The following is a 14,355-nucleotide window of genomic DNA, read 5'->3' as shown; positions in this document are numbered from 1 at the left end:
GATCCTACTTGCATGAGGCTACAACCTCCAGTCATTCTTCAGATCCCACTAGAAGGGAGCTACAACCCCCTGATTAATTTTACCGACTCCTACTGGAAGGAAGCTCCAACTCCCTTACTAAAGGCTCCAACTCTTAGCACCTCAGCAAACCACATTTAATAATATTTCATATTGGATCCACCTGTCTTAATCAACCATCAAAACATGCATACCACCTTTCATCAAAATTTCAAATTGGACCCATAACTCAACCAAAAAATACCAATAACCGCTCTGAAAACAAACACTAAATACTAATAAAATATCTATGCAATCAATCATTGATCAAACAAAGATAGAAATCAACCAATCACAGATCAAGCCAAGACCAATCACTAATTAACCAAAATAATAACCACATTGTCAAATACCAGACATCCTTGATAGTCATAAACAAATAACACATAATCAATCTACTTTCATTACAAACCCTGATCAAATTCACCTCAAAATATATACACGATTGTTCTGAAAGGTATCCACATATATACACACTTCTTTCACATAAAACTTGCGTACAAATATCAAATCACTAAATGCAAAAACTGAATCACTGAATAGCTAAATCATCGACCCAACCTATGAATCACTAAATACGAATACTGAATCACTATAACCAGATCATACCAATATAACAAGCCAACCAAAACACTCAACAAGATATTGTATCATAAACCCTTGTCAGATGCCAAACAAAGGTTAATATTGTCATAACGAAACAATGCCAAACCAAGTGAATACTCATCATGATCATCATCAAGAACATATACCAATCACCAACCAATCATATATCAACCAAATAAGGAGCCAAATTCTGATCAACAAATGTCATAACAGTAATAAAGTCAACCTTGATGAACAACAAAAAATAACGTAAGATTCTTTCATTATCATAGCTAGAGTAATACTGCAAACCCTAATCAAATCAAAATGTATACGTGACTATCAAAAAGGGGATCTACATATATACACGACTTTTATGCAGAATACTTGCGTACAAATCTCATACCACTAGATACCAAAGCCACACCATTATGTCTATTGAAAGTGAATCTACCATCATCATAAACATTACTTAGTAGCAAGAACAACAGTCAATAACCCAGATTGAACAACAATAAAACACTTCATAATTTATACACAGATGTTATAAGGCAGATCCATGTATGTGTACGGTACTCAAGTGTACAATAAATCTCAAACTACTAAATAAATTTAGCTCTACAAATACAACCCATGTCAAACACAAATGTTTGTGCACATATTGTAAAAAATCACAGATCTCAGTGAAAATATTTAGATCACAACTCCACTATAATCACAGATCCTGCATTGTTATCTACTTAAACATAAGTAAATCAATCATGCATATCCATACACTTTCAGATCTAAACCTTCTCCTTACTCCCTGGTGCAGACCTGTTCCAAATCATATCACACATGAATTATTCTTCAAATGCACACATAGCTCCTTGATCTCCTTCTCTTCATATAGCCATTTTCCTTGCCAATACCACAGGAAAATCCCTTTGTAATGTTGTCAGTAACTATTTATAAACATTTCCAGCACAATACTACAGGGGATTACCATGGGAACAACTATTGGTTTTCTATTTTCCATGGTTTGGATCATGTACGTGACTTTCATTCCTTAAACCTGTGTATGTATGTGACTATTCTTTACAGGGGTCACATATACTTTTCAAACTTCACATCTTCATCCTTTCTTAAGTGAAACCTGTAACAAGGTTTCCAATACACTTCCTCATTTCTTCAATACCTATAGCAATATTCTTGTCATCTGCATTAGTTCCATAAGAATCGTATACATCAAGGAAATATTTTATATGCAGGTTGCCATCAAGGACAACATATTAGCCATAATGTCAACATCCCTCTGTTACGAAAAGAAATGATAGAGTGAAAATGGAGAACCATATCTAAGGCCCCTTGAAAGCTTAAATAAGTATGATATTGATTCATTAATAAATATTGCAAAGTAGACAGTAGTCACACATCCCAATCCACTTGAACAAAGGAAGTCAGAACACTATGAGAATTAAGAATAGGTGAAGGTACAAGCATGAGACCTTATGATATGCCTTAGAATGATCTAACTTAATCATTGTCAATGAGATATTTGAGCTTTTGATAGTGTGTATACCCTCTTGTGTTGATCATGTAGCCTCATGTATATGGCGCCCTTCTAAGAACCCAAACAGCTTATGTGAGATTATTTCCGAGAAGATAATCTTTAGTAAAAATGCAATTACCTTGGAAATAATTTTATTAATGTAGTTGCATAGGAAAATAAACCTAAATATATATAAGTATTGGGACAATACACTTTTGGAATGAGAGTAATAAAAAATGGAATTAAAAGATACATGCATTCTCTTAAAAATTATCACTTCTTCAACAACTCTAAGTACGTTCCCACCCAACAAGTAAAAAAACTCAATATAAAATTCCACAAGCCAACCATTAGGACTTCGAGTTTTATCTTTCTTAAAAGAGTTAAGAACATAAATGATTTCCTCCCTTGTGATTGTCTTATAATCCTCTCATTCCCCTCTTCTCCAATCAATTTAGGGAAATAAGATGCCACCTTGATAATTTCTTCTATGTTTACTCGATATGGTTATTTAAACATGTCACACTCTTGATTCAATTAGATACTGAAATTTGATGACCTTCCTCCCTACCCTATTAGTTTTTTCCTAGGTAGTGTTAACACTCTTTCTATGATTGGGAACATTTTGGAAGCATTTAGTATTTTGATCCCCCAATTCTATCTTGGTAGCCCAACTAGTCTTAAGCCTACATTCCCTTTCCCTATTCAAAATATGTTTTTTTTTTTGACTCCAACTCCTTCATATTGACCTTATCCTCATCACTATATTAACATCCCATATTATAATAGAAAAGGTGATTCCAACTCCTTCCCCACTTCTTCTAGTTGACCATCCCTTTCTCTATGTCTTTTTCCTGCATAATCAATGATCTTTTCCTTGACTCTTTTTGGATCCTTTATAAATTGTTCACAAGTAGTTCCCTCCTATGAAGCATCATACCTAAACCAATTTACCTTCACCAGGATCCTGAAACTCCACCTCACTAGCCCATCTTGGATTAAACTTAAAAGGAGGTCTCAATTTTGGATCATTTTTGTCCAATTCCAAAACAATTGGAATGTGGTATGAGAATCTATTGGATCCTACCCATGATCGATACCTTTCCACCTTCCATAGAAAGTCCCCATGAATACAAATCCTATTAAGCCTCTTGGAAACATAGTTTATTGTTCTAAGTTGGCTTGAGCGCGATACACTCAATGTCCACAACACCTACCCAATTAAACAAGTTATGAAAAAATCCAACTAAGTTATACACTATAGCACTAGACCCCCATATCTCCCTTCAATTGAAAGTAAGATTTAATTTCCCCACCCCAACCCCCCACAACCCCAGATAATGAGGTTATCAACTTTAAAACACAAAAGTAAACAAATTTTCCTAGTAAATTTGTTTACCCTCATAAGACCCATACACATTTAGTAAATTCAATGTCAAGCCCAATATTTTATATTTTACTTCTGTGCAAAACCCTAAATGAACATAGAAATAATCAACATGGGATACATTGTGATTCTAACTAATAATAAAACCTCTTAAATACCTTTTTGAATCTAAAGCAAGAAAGTTTCATCCACCCAAAGAATTTTTTAGTTCAAAAATTAACTTGTTTTCCTTTCCCATTAGCTCTTGTACCATAACTATATCTAGTTTGTCTAGCTCCACCAATCACTTGAGCACTAGTCTCTTGGCCTACTGCCACCCCACACCCCCCCCCCCCCCCCAAGCCTCTCATATTTATTGAAAGTACTTTCACTAGAATTTTAAGGAGGACCATGTGATCAACCTTTATTAACCTTGATTCACTTATTTAATTGCTTTCTCCTAAGCTTTTTCAAAGCTAACTTCCTCCCTACAAAAAAAGGTCCTAGGTATTTCAAGCAATATCAACCTAGATCCTTGGATTTTGTTACAACTAGTGGGGAAAACCCCATTTTGGACATAGGAGGTAATGCCCCGCCCTTCCTCATAGAGGTGTGTAAGGTGACTCAACTATTCCCACCACCAATGAGATATTCCTTATCAACAGAATGAATACACTCACATGAGTGGACATCACAGGAATCCTACCCAAAACCCATTAACACTTATTGAAATCACTCGAGAAAGAGACCATCCTACCACTGCAAGTAACCTTCTACTTTAATTCCACTAGAAAATTTGTCTTCTCCTTCCATCTTTTGAAAAGTAAATGACTCCATAAACAAATTAATAAATGGTGTATTAGATTTACCTAAAATCTCAAGATCCTTCATTACTATATATTGCTTCAAATCTTTCTTCTTTGCCAAGGATAAGAGCATAACAATATGTTGTAGCGGCTACAACCACCCTCCAAAATTTTGGTTCACATGCAAATTTTAGAGCTTTCCATGGATCTTGTGATCGATCGTTCCTTGGTCACTTACTGGTAAGCTGATGATCTCAAGCCCCCTCCTTGATTGTAAGAGTTATTCACATTCTCATCTTTATGCAGCATGTGTCATCTTTGGGCATAGGGATTATCGTTTGTCATGCAAAGGGAAGTTTGTTCTGCTTCAAGGGGAAATATTTGTGCGTATGGGTTGTTCTCATCACATAGACATGTTTCACACTCACTTCATGCACTCTTGTCACGAAGGTTGTTGCATCAAGCAGAGTATGTTTTATATGTTATGGATGGTCTATGTTGTATCACTAAGTGTTCATGTGTGATCATAGTCAAGTTCTATCATTGTTTACATCAGTTTCATTGATCTCACACTTAGCTAGTTTCCCGAGCAACCTAGCCTCATATAGCTTTCCAGAACTGCACACTTTGCTTCTACAACCCTCAAGCTTTTTCTCTTGCTTTCTAGGACTACGCAATGTGCAAAGACCCCAACCTCCCTTGGCATCCAAAACTACGCAATGGTGTCCTCTAGTTTCCTTCCCCAGTCAGAACCTGTTGTCTTCAGAAATTGCACAATATTGTCCCTCAACTACCCAGTCTATCTTGCAACCTTAAACTACGCAGGGGTGTCCTCTTGGGACCCCATCCCACAATAGTTCCTTGCATTTAGAAGCTACACAATCTTGTCTCATAGCTGCCTAGTCTGTCTTGCATTTAGAAACTACGCAGCGGTGTCCTCCTAAGACCCCATCCCTCAGTAGTGTCTTGCATCTCAAAATTTTGCAGTGTTGTCCAAGCTATCCAATCTGTCTTACATTCAGAAACTGCACAGATGGGCCTCCCAAGGCCTCATCCCGATAGCAGTCACTTCTTGTTGAAACTGCGCAAATCTATCTCTCAGTGACTACAGGAAAATATGACATGCTAGATCACTCTCAAGGAGTTGAGGAGAAGGACCAAGAAACCGAGTGATGACAAAAGATCAAGACCACATGCAAACTTTGTCGGATGCATAATCATCTCGAGGGTAAGTATGGTAAGTAAAGTACATCCTTTTGAAGTACATCTCTTAGTGTAGCTTGAAGTACTGCTTATCATTGTTATATCATTCTGTCTTCAATAACATGCATGTTTGCAAGCACTAAAAGTCATTCCATGTGTTCCCTCTACGTGTCTTGCTTCCTTTTCGCTTGTTGGACCAACTATCATCTTTTGGCATGTTGATTGCTATATCATGCTTGCGATCTTGTTCTGGAAATTTTGAAGGTTTGTCTTTGTGTGCATGAGTTGTTTTCGCTATGTGAACATTGATCGTACTCACACACAAATTTGTAAGCACTGTTGCACAAGTGTCGTCACGGTCGTTCGAAGATCTATCTCAAGTGTCGCACTTGTCACTCTTAACCTTTAGACAGTCCCACTAAGCACATGCTTGTCTTTTTTATTTGATGTGTCTTGTCATCGAGTCATGCTAAGTGTGTGATCACAATGTCATATATGCATAAGTTCACTTACTCCCACACTTAGCCATTTTTCTTGAAAATATGTCGACCGTACAACCCTCTTTCAACTGGACCTTGACTGAGCTACACTGCACAGTCTCAGCTCTCAATGACCTTGCTTTGCTACCAGAACTACGCAGAGCTTGAGGTTATCCTCTGGGATAGCCTACACTGCGCAATCCTGGAAGTGAGCAAGCTTACTATCTCCCATAACTGCACAAAAATTGTCCCTAAGTCCGATCCAGTTTGCACTTCCCACAAGATCACTCATCAAGCCTCCGTCTGGTCTACCGGAAACCTGAACTACATTGTGACTCCGGGCTATGATGCTCTCCAAGACAATGCAGACATGCCCAAATTCCTGCCTGACACTTCCTCCATAAATTGTACAGACACGTGAGTCAAGTCTCTATTGCCTGTCACTGTAATGTTCCAAGAAATTGCACATTTTTGGCTTCCTCTGCCCTGCCTCTAAAAATTGCACATTTTTTATCGGTGCTCTCCCTACTACTCGACTCTCTACTCATCCCGGAAACTGTGTAGTTGTGTCAGAAAGGCCCCTGCTGCATGTCCCGCATTATCCCTAAAAAATGTGTAGTTGTGACCAGCATCTCCCCATAGCCCGATCCTACCCTGCTCTGGAAAACTACGTAGAATTGTCTACCAATGCTTCCTGTTGCTTAGTCTGTCCTCCTCAGAGAAATTGCGCAGATTCCCAGCTGGACCTCAGATCACTTGCCCAATCCTCATCCTAAAAATTGCGCAGAACTGTCCAATAGTTCCCCCAGACACCCTGTCTTGTCTTCCTCCCAAGAACTACACAGTCCTGCCAAGCTGGGTTCCACCTTGCAGCTATCACTGTTGTCCTTGATTGCACAAACCTTCCTCCCAATGACCTTTGTGCATTTTTTTTCGACAGTCCTCTGGAGCCTCTCATCCCAACCTGAGTTGTGCTCTGTGCAGTTTCAGTGTCTTTTCCTCCCTCCTGGTCACCTCGACCCGAAACATGAGAACAATGCATCATGCTAGACTAGGAGGTTTTGGATTTGATGTCATCCCATCATGAGTGAATTGCAGGAATAGGTACACTGATGGATCATGGTGTGACGACGAATGGGATGAAGAAGGAGTGCATGCTAGAAGAATTTCTCACAGTTGAACGTACACACGAAGCACATCAAACAACAAGTGAAAGAAACACATGCATGGAACCATCTTACGAAGAACAAGACCATTGAACACCCCGCAGCACCAAGTTATGCAGAGATGAAGACAAAGTACGTTCGAGGACACATCCATCACTTAACAACACAATAGCTTAACATGGACACCATAGTCAGCCAATACATTTCAATAGTGTCATGTCATTTTGTGTTATGAGTTGTCTCGACCACCTCACTATCATGATTCGTAACTGTTGTAATCCAATAAAATGTAAAGTGAAATTCCAAGTGTCACTAGTGGAATGCAAATAATCATATGTAACGTAAAGAGTTATATGTAATGAAGTTCAAGAGTCATGAGGGTAGTCCAAGAGTCAAAGGGGAATGTCAAGGGTCACCCCACCCTTTGCTATATATAGAACCTCATAACTCATAGAACGAGCTTTTGGGAACCAAGCTTTTGCTAGGCATTGCTTCAAGAAGGGCTTGGAGAGTATTGCGATGAGCCTTGGCTTCTCCATAGTGTAGAGCGAGTACATCTCTCTGGAGAAGCAGGCGATGTTGACTGTAATGTTCCACTACTAGGGCTAGCAGCTGTCATGGTGTATCTATGGATGGAACTATCACTTTATATAATATAACAGAGCCAACACGTTTTCATGCATATGTTGTTATTGTAGTTGGACTATTCTGGTTGCTTTAGCAATGTATGTTATTTAACTTATGCATTCATGTATGAACTACTTTGTATATGATTGTATGAATCTTGTTGGAATCATGTTGTTGGTTTAACCCGTCACCCTGGATTGTGGACTATTCTGCTTCCAACCTGTGATGTCATTATGCTCGTGTGTTCCTTTCAAGTTGCGTACTATTACAGGCTTCTAAGGGACACACTTCCTTTTCCCCTTCATGTGTTAGAACCTCCCCATGCATCTCTCTTGACTCACCGCAAGGTCACACACTTGCTTCCGACAAAGATATCTTGCTTACCTCTGTGCACTATCACAGTCAAGGCATATCTTTACTACCCACCGCTGGGACTCCTAATCCAAGCGCTCTAAGGTCTATTTGGGACTTCTTACCGGGGAGATCCCCTGACATGTTGGTGGGTCCAGCACCGTTAACACAATCCAAGTCAAGTTCCTAAGCCAATACATCATCTTTCCCCAACACTAATCATGAGCCCATATTCAAGGGTATATGTATATACACACACCCATTAACACTTATTGAAATCACTCGAGAAAGAGACCATCCTACCAATGCAAATAACCTTCTACTTTAATTGCACTAGAAAACTTGTCTTCTTCTTCAATCTTTTGAAAAATAAAGGACTCCACAAACCAATTAATAAGTGGTATATTAGACTTACCTAAAAGCTCAAGATCCTTCATTATTGTATATTGCTTCGTATCTTTCTTTGCCAAGGATAAGAGCATACCAATCCAAGTCAAGTTCCTAAGAAAATACATCATCTTGCCCGAACACTAATCATGAGCCAATAATCAAGGGTATATATATATATATATGATAGGTGCTCACAACCTTCATCTGTGATATGACCTTTACATGTGCGATCTCAACATGCATTTGTTGGTGTGTGTGTGTGTGTACACACATACATATAAAAAAGTGTGGGGATAGATGTTTTGACTTTGTGAATGAGTTGCAAATGGAATGGTGTTTTAGCTTCATAGTTTGCTTGAATCATATCATGCACGTTTCTCTTAATTGGTTGAGTCGTGGATATACAACCCTTTTTGTTTTCAATGGAAAGACGATTAATTTAGCATCAATATCTAGTGGTTGGTTGCAACAACAACCATAATTATAACATATCTTCTTAGAATCTATTGTACAATGGCAATATCTATTGCTTCAATGGTTTGTTAGATCCCTCCTTTTAGTGTGGCATACAATAGGAGGTTAAAATATTGGAAATGTTGAAGACAAAAGCTTTTGTGGAGTGGCGATGATTCTTTACTCTAACCATAAGTAGAATTGGATTTTAGATTGTTTGAAGATAACATTACACATGAATCTTGGTAAGGATCGCAATAGTTCAATATGCCAAAGTTTTTGGTAGGAGGACATAATAAAGTGGAGTAAACACTAACCCTAACCCTAGGGTAGTGAAAAGGAGTAGAGTAGGATTTATGTTAGAGAAGGCATGGGTGTTGCAAAAGGAGCTTCAGGCAAGATGGATCCCTAATGACCAAGTCAATAATCGCTACTCCAATTGCTATGTTGCTTGAGCTAAATTTTTAGTATGACACAAACTCTTTCTTGAAAAGATCACAAGATATATTGTTGTATATACAAAAGTGATTACTTAGTGGTGTTGAGCTTCACTTTTTTTGCGATTGCAATGTTGTAGCAAATGCCTTTGTCATTTGTAGTCCACTAATGCAGGTGCCATTGTTAGTGCACAGATGTTGTCTTAGTCATGGAGCAAAGACTACATTATGAGGATCCATAAAACCACATAATATTATCACATCATCACTTGGGTGAGTCTACTTCCACAAGCTTGGTAAACATATTGTTGAGAACATTGGTTAATATCTCGTGGTAAAAGAACCTAGGGTTTAAGGGATGGAGGAAGATATTAAGCTTGTGGACTATTTTGAAGACTCTTTACCTGAAGATGACTTTTTGGCTAATTATCCTAGTAGTGCTATGTTGGTGGAAAGGCTCCCTAGGGCCTTGGGAGTCAAAGGGGAACAATATTGTGTAAAATCCAATTTTAGGGATAATGGTTCAATCAACAATCTAGTGGGAGGTATTGTGGTTCCAAGATGCGATGCCTTTTTGTAAGTATGTTTTCAAGATTTGGATTGTCCTTTAGACGATGGTTGGTAGATTTCTTCGGAAGGAAATGATGGTTCTTTTGTGTGAAAAGACTAAAGACATCTAGTTTCAAGGTCTTGGAAGGAGAATTCTTGAACCTAAGAAGCACTCTTTCTAATAAAGTTTTTGTTTCTTGAGCACAGTGGAAGGGATAGGGGTTTTTGAGGTGGGAGATAATGGTTTCATACGTGGGCAGTGGGAATTACAACATTTGAAAGGAGAGATGAGGGTAAAGGATGTGAAGGGAAAGAAGTGGCACAAGGTGGTGAAGAGGTAGTGGATTGGGTTTGCCTTGGTGATTGATGAAGACATGAGTGTAAACTAAATAATTGATTTAGTAGAAAATACTTGAAAAATTTGGAATGGGTAGTGTGGGTGGTTTTGGATTAGCTTGGAGGTTGGATTCAAGAAGCAATGGGTTTTCATTTCGTGAACGTTAAAATAATTTCCTCTTCAAATAATTTCCTCTTCTTTGATTGTCTTTTCACATTTTCACATTGTCTTCCCCATGGAGGTATGGGGCTCGTCATCGTTTGCCGGAGGAAACAGGGGAAAGGCTAAGCTCCGATTTTTCTTCTTATTATGGCTCCCCGAAGAAGAAATCGTCGAACCCCATCACAGGTTTTTCCAACCTGGTTCGCTCCTGCGACTGCGAAAAATCCAGACGAACCAAGAGAAGCCTCACTTTGATGAAATTTGATGCGTCGACTTTACATTAATTGGACACCACTGTCGAAATCGTGCAAGGCTTAGGTTTAAGCCTTGTTACCTGTTTTAAATGTAGAATTTATTTGATAAGTTTCATTTAAAAGCAACAGGGGTGGTGGCGCAGTTGGTTAGCGCGTAGGTCTCATAGCTTATCTGAGAAATCCTGAGGTCGAGAGTTCGAGCCTCTCTCACCCCAATCTTTTTTGAACTCCATTAAAATATCTTTATTCTCACCTGTAAAAAATCTGAAATGCTCAGTCAGATATCTTCTCACTAATATGAACTCCATTAAAATATCTTTATTCTCACCAGCAAAAAATCTGAAATGCTCAGTCAGGTATCTTCTCACTAATATGAATTCTCTGTGCAATGATTTCTGTATGATTAGGTTGGATTCATAATCTTAGTTTCCATGCTGTTTGGTAAATTTCTCACCTGTAAAAACTCTGAAATGCTCAGTCACATATCTTCTCAGTAATAAAATATATTTATTTTCACCTGTAAAAAATCTAGATGCTTAGTCCGATATATTCTCATAATATAATTTCTCTGTGCAATGATTTCTGTATGATCAGGTTGGATTCATAATCTTAGTTTCCATGCTGTTTGGTAAAATTCTCACCTGTAAAAACTCTGAAATGCTCAGTCAGATTTCTCAGTAATATGAATTCTCTGTGCAATGGTTTCTGTATGATTAAATTGGATTCATAATCTTAGTTTCCATGCTGCTTGGTAAATTTCTCAGCTGTAAAAACTCTGAAATGCCCAGTCAGATATCTTCTCAGTAATATGAATTCTCCGTGCAATGATTTCTGTATGATTAGATTGGATTCATAATCTTAGTTGCCATACTGTTTGGTAAAATTCTCACCTGTGCAATGATTTCTGTATGATTAGATTGGATTCATAATCTTAGTTGCTACACTGTTTGGTAAAATTCTCACCTGTAAAAAGCCCGAAATGCTCAGTTGGATATCTTGTCAGTAATATGGTTTCCCTATGCAGTGATCTCTGGATGATTAGGTTAGATTCATAATCATATTATCTTATAAAAAATCTGAAATGCTGAGTCAGATATCTTCTCAGTAATATGAATTCTCTGTGTAATGATTCATGTATGACCAGGTTGGATTCATAATCTTAGTTGCCGTACTGTTTGGTAAAATTCTCACCTGTAAAAAATCTGAAATGCTCAGTCAGATATCTTCTCAGCAATATGAATTCTCTGTGCAATGATTTCTGTATGATTAGATTGGATTCATAATCTTAGTTGCCGTATTGTTTGGTAAAATTCTCACCTGTAAAAAACCTGAAATGCTTAGGCAGATATCTAGCCAGTAATATGGTTTCCCTATGCAGTGATCTCTGCCTAATTAGGTTGGTTTCATAATCTTAGTTTCCATACTATTTGGTAAGAGGACAAGGTATGGTTAAGGGAGTTAAACCATTGCCAAAGGAAGGGATACGGCTCCCTATTTAACCCTTTTATTAGCACCATGTTATTGTCTGCCATCCCAAGGCACTCAAATTCACTTGAAGTTCATTGTGTCTACCAAGACTAAGCTTGACTTCATCTGAACATCCATCTTCCCAGTAATACGGTTTCTCTATGCAGTGATCTCTGTATGATTAGGTTGGATTCATAATCTTAGTTGTCATACTATTTGGTAGAGGTTTGGTAAGAGGAAAAGGTATGGTTAAGGGAGTTAAACCCTTGCCAAAGGAAGTGACATTATTGAACCCTTTTATTAACACCATCTCATTGTTTGCCATCCCAAGGCACTCAAATTCACTTAAAGCTCATTGTCTCTATCAAGACTAATTTTGACTTCATTTGAACTTCCATACTATAAGGAAGAAGAAAAGGTGAAATTAGATAAACATACAAAGTTTTCAACTAAGCCTTCTATTAATAAAAATTCTGAAGCCAGAAGAAGAAAATTTTTGAAGCCGGGAAGAAGAAGAAAAGGTGAAAGTAGATCAAACTTACAAAATTGTCAACTAAGCAGGGAAGAAGAAAAGGTGAAAGTAGATCAAACTTAAAAAATTGTCAACTAAGCCGGGAAGAAGAAAAGGTGAAAGTAGATCAAACTTACAAAATTGTCTACTAAGCCTTTTATTAGTGAAATTTTTGAAGCTTTGAAATACTCAAGAAAGGACAAGGGGAGGTGAAAGGAACAACTTAAAAACTATAATAAAACACCTCATTACACTTAAATTTTTAAAGGATTACAATAATCGTGAGTCAAAAGACAACATATCATAAAAGTAAATTTCATTTCATCCGCATTGAATTTGCAGCATAGTGTTATGGGTTTTTTCATATAAATGTACTAGTTGATCCATAATAGCTGAATGGATTGATAGTGATAGTTAAAATAGGTTTCAGTTCACTAAGTTACCTAAGCAAGAAGCAACTAAGATTTCAATAAAGGGAAGGAAAGAACATGTGACTTTGTTAAACTTCAAATGTTGAATGAATAAGCAAGAAGAGGATCCTAGCTCCATGACTTCTGTGCACATGACAAGAAAACATATTTTGTTATTCTACAAATAACAAATGTAACAAATCATTTTTTCTATTCTACAAGTAACAAAAGTAACAAATCCCTAGATCCCATTTGCAAAACAAAGTGAACCATTTTAGATATACTTGAAGCATTCAAGTAACAACATCAAACTAATGCAAGCAAATATGGAAGGTGGAGAAAGAGATTTTAAATAGAAAAGCTTACATCATGCATCCATACTTTAGGGAGTGAGATGGCTATGAATCATTTTCCCTTGGTTTTGTTCCTTTTCTAGGTTGTCTCATGTCTAGTGTTATTACTTGTTATCCTCAATAATCTTCCAATGATTCCTCTTAAACCTCGAAAAGCAAATTAGGCAAGTGGATACAAAGGTGTCAATCGGGCCTTCCTTTGCGTGGGAATTAAAAAAATGCAACATCTCTCCAAAGATCTAAGACCAATCCCAAAACTAGATCAAAAGCTATCAACATCATGTGAAGGAAGCCTGTATAAAGGGTTCTTAGATTCTTCTTGGGATTTTTTGTGTGATGGACATAGAACAATCATGAGTTATCACTCATTCATATGTATCACTCTATACTTGCAATTATGGCCAAGTCAACATTTTATTTCATTTATGTATCTAGGTTTATATGTAAGATCAATAACCCTATTTCAATGTGTGCCCTTTCTTGTGGGTCCATGACCCCCTCTTGAAAGGATGCCTCACTTGAGTTGTGTATAAATACACAACTTAAGCTCTCACTTTATATCATCTAATCCTGTGATAATCTTAATAAAAAATACAAAATATTATAAGTCTAAAGAACTTAATTTTGGTATTTTTTTTATTAGGTGCAATTGTGCGCTTTTGTTTTCTTCACTTATATTTAGCATTTACACTCTCTCTCTAGCATATTAGCTTTACTTCTCTCTAGGGTACTTGTGAAGAGTTTATTTTAGAATTTAATTAAGTTTTGGTTCTATTGGCTCTTCTATCGACTGTTATGAATCTCAATATTATATGAAACCATGTGTGAACCTTACTCTTTCAATTTTTTTTTCCAATCTAA

General features: G+C 37.3%; 1 non-coding gene across 1 annotated transcript; it reads left to right on the top strand.

Annotated features, from left to right (window-relative positions):
* The first annotated feature begins 10,881 nt into the window (after nt 1-10,881).
* Nucleotides 10,882-10,968, top strand: TRNAM-CAU (transfer RNA methionine (anticodon CAU)). Its single transcript is given in 2 exon segments — nt 10,882-10,919; nt 10,933-10,968. It is a non-coding gene; the product is annotated as a tRNA-Met (tRNA).
* Nucleotides 10,969-14,355: the final 3,387 nt, after the last annotated feature.

Source organism: Pinus tabuliformis, chromosome 7 (assembly GCF_031772625.1).
Source record: "Pinus tabuliformis cultivar Carrire ecotype Pingquan chromosome 7, CPIR1, whole genome shotgun sequence".
Classification (NCBI taxonomy): Eukaryota; Viridiplantae; Streptophyta; class Pinopsida; order Pinales; family Pinaceae; genus Pinus; species Pinus tabuliformis.
Note: the sequence above shows the minus strand (reverse complement) of the source record. Positions and strands in the feature narration are given on the sequence as shown.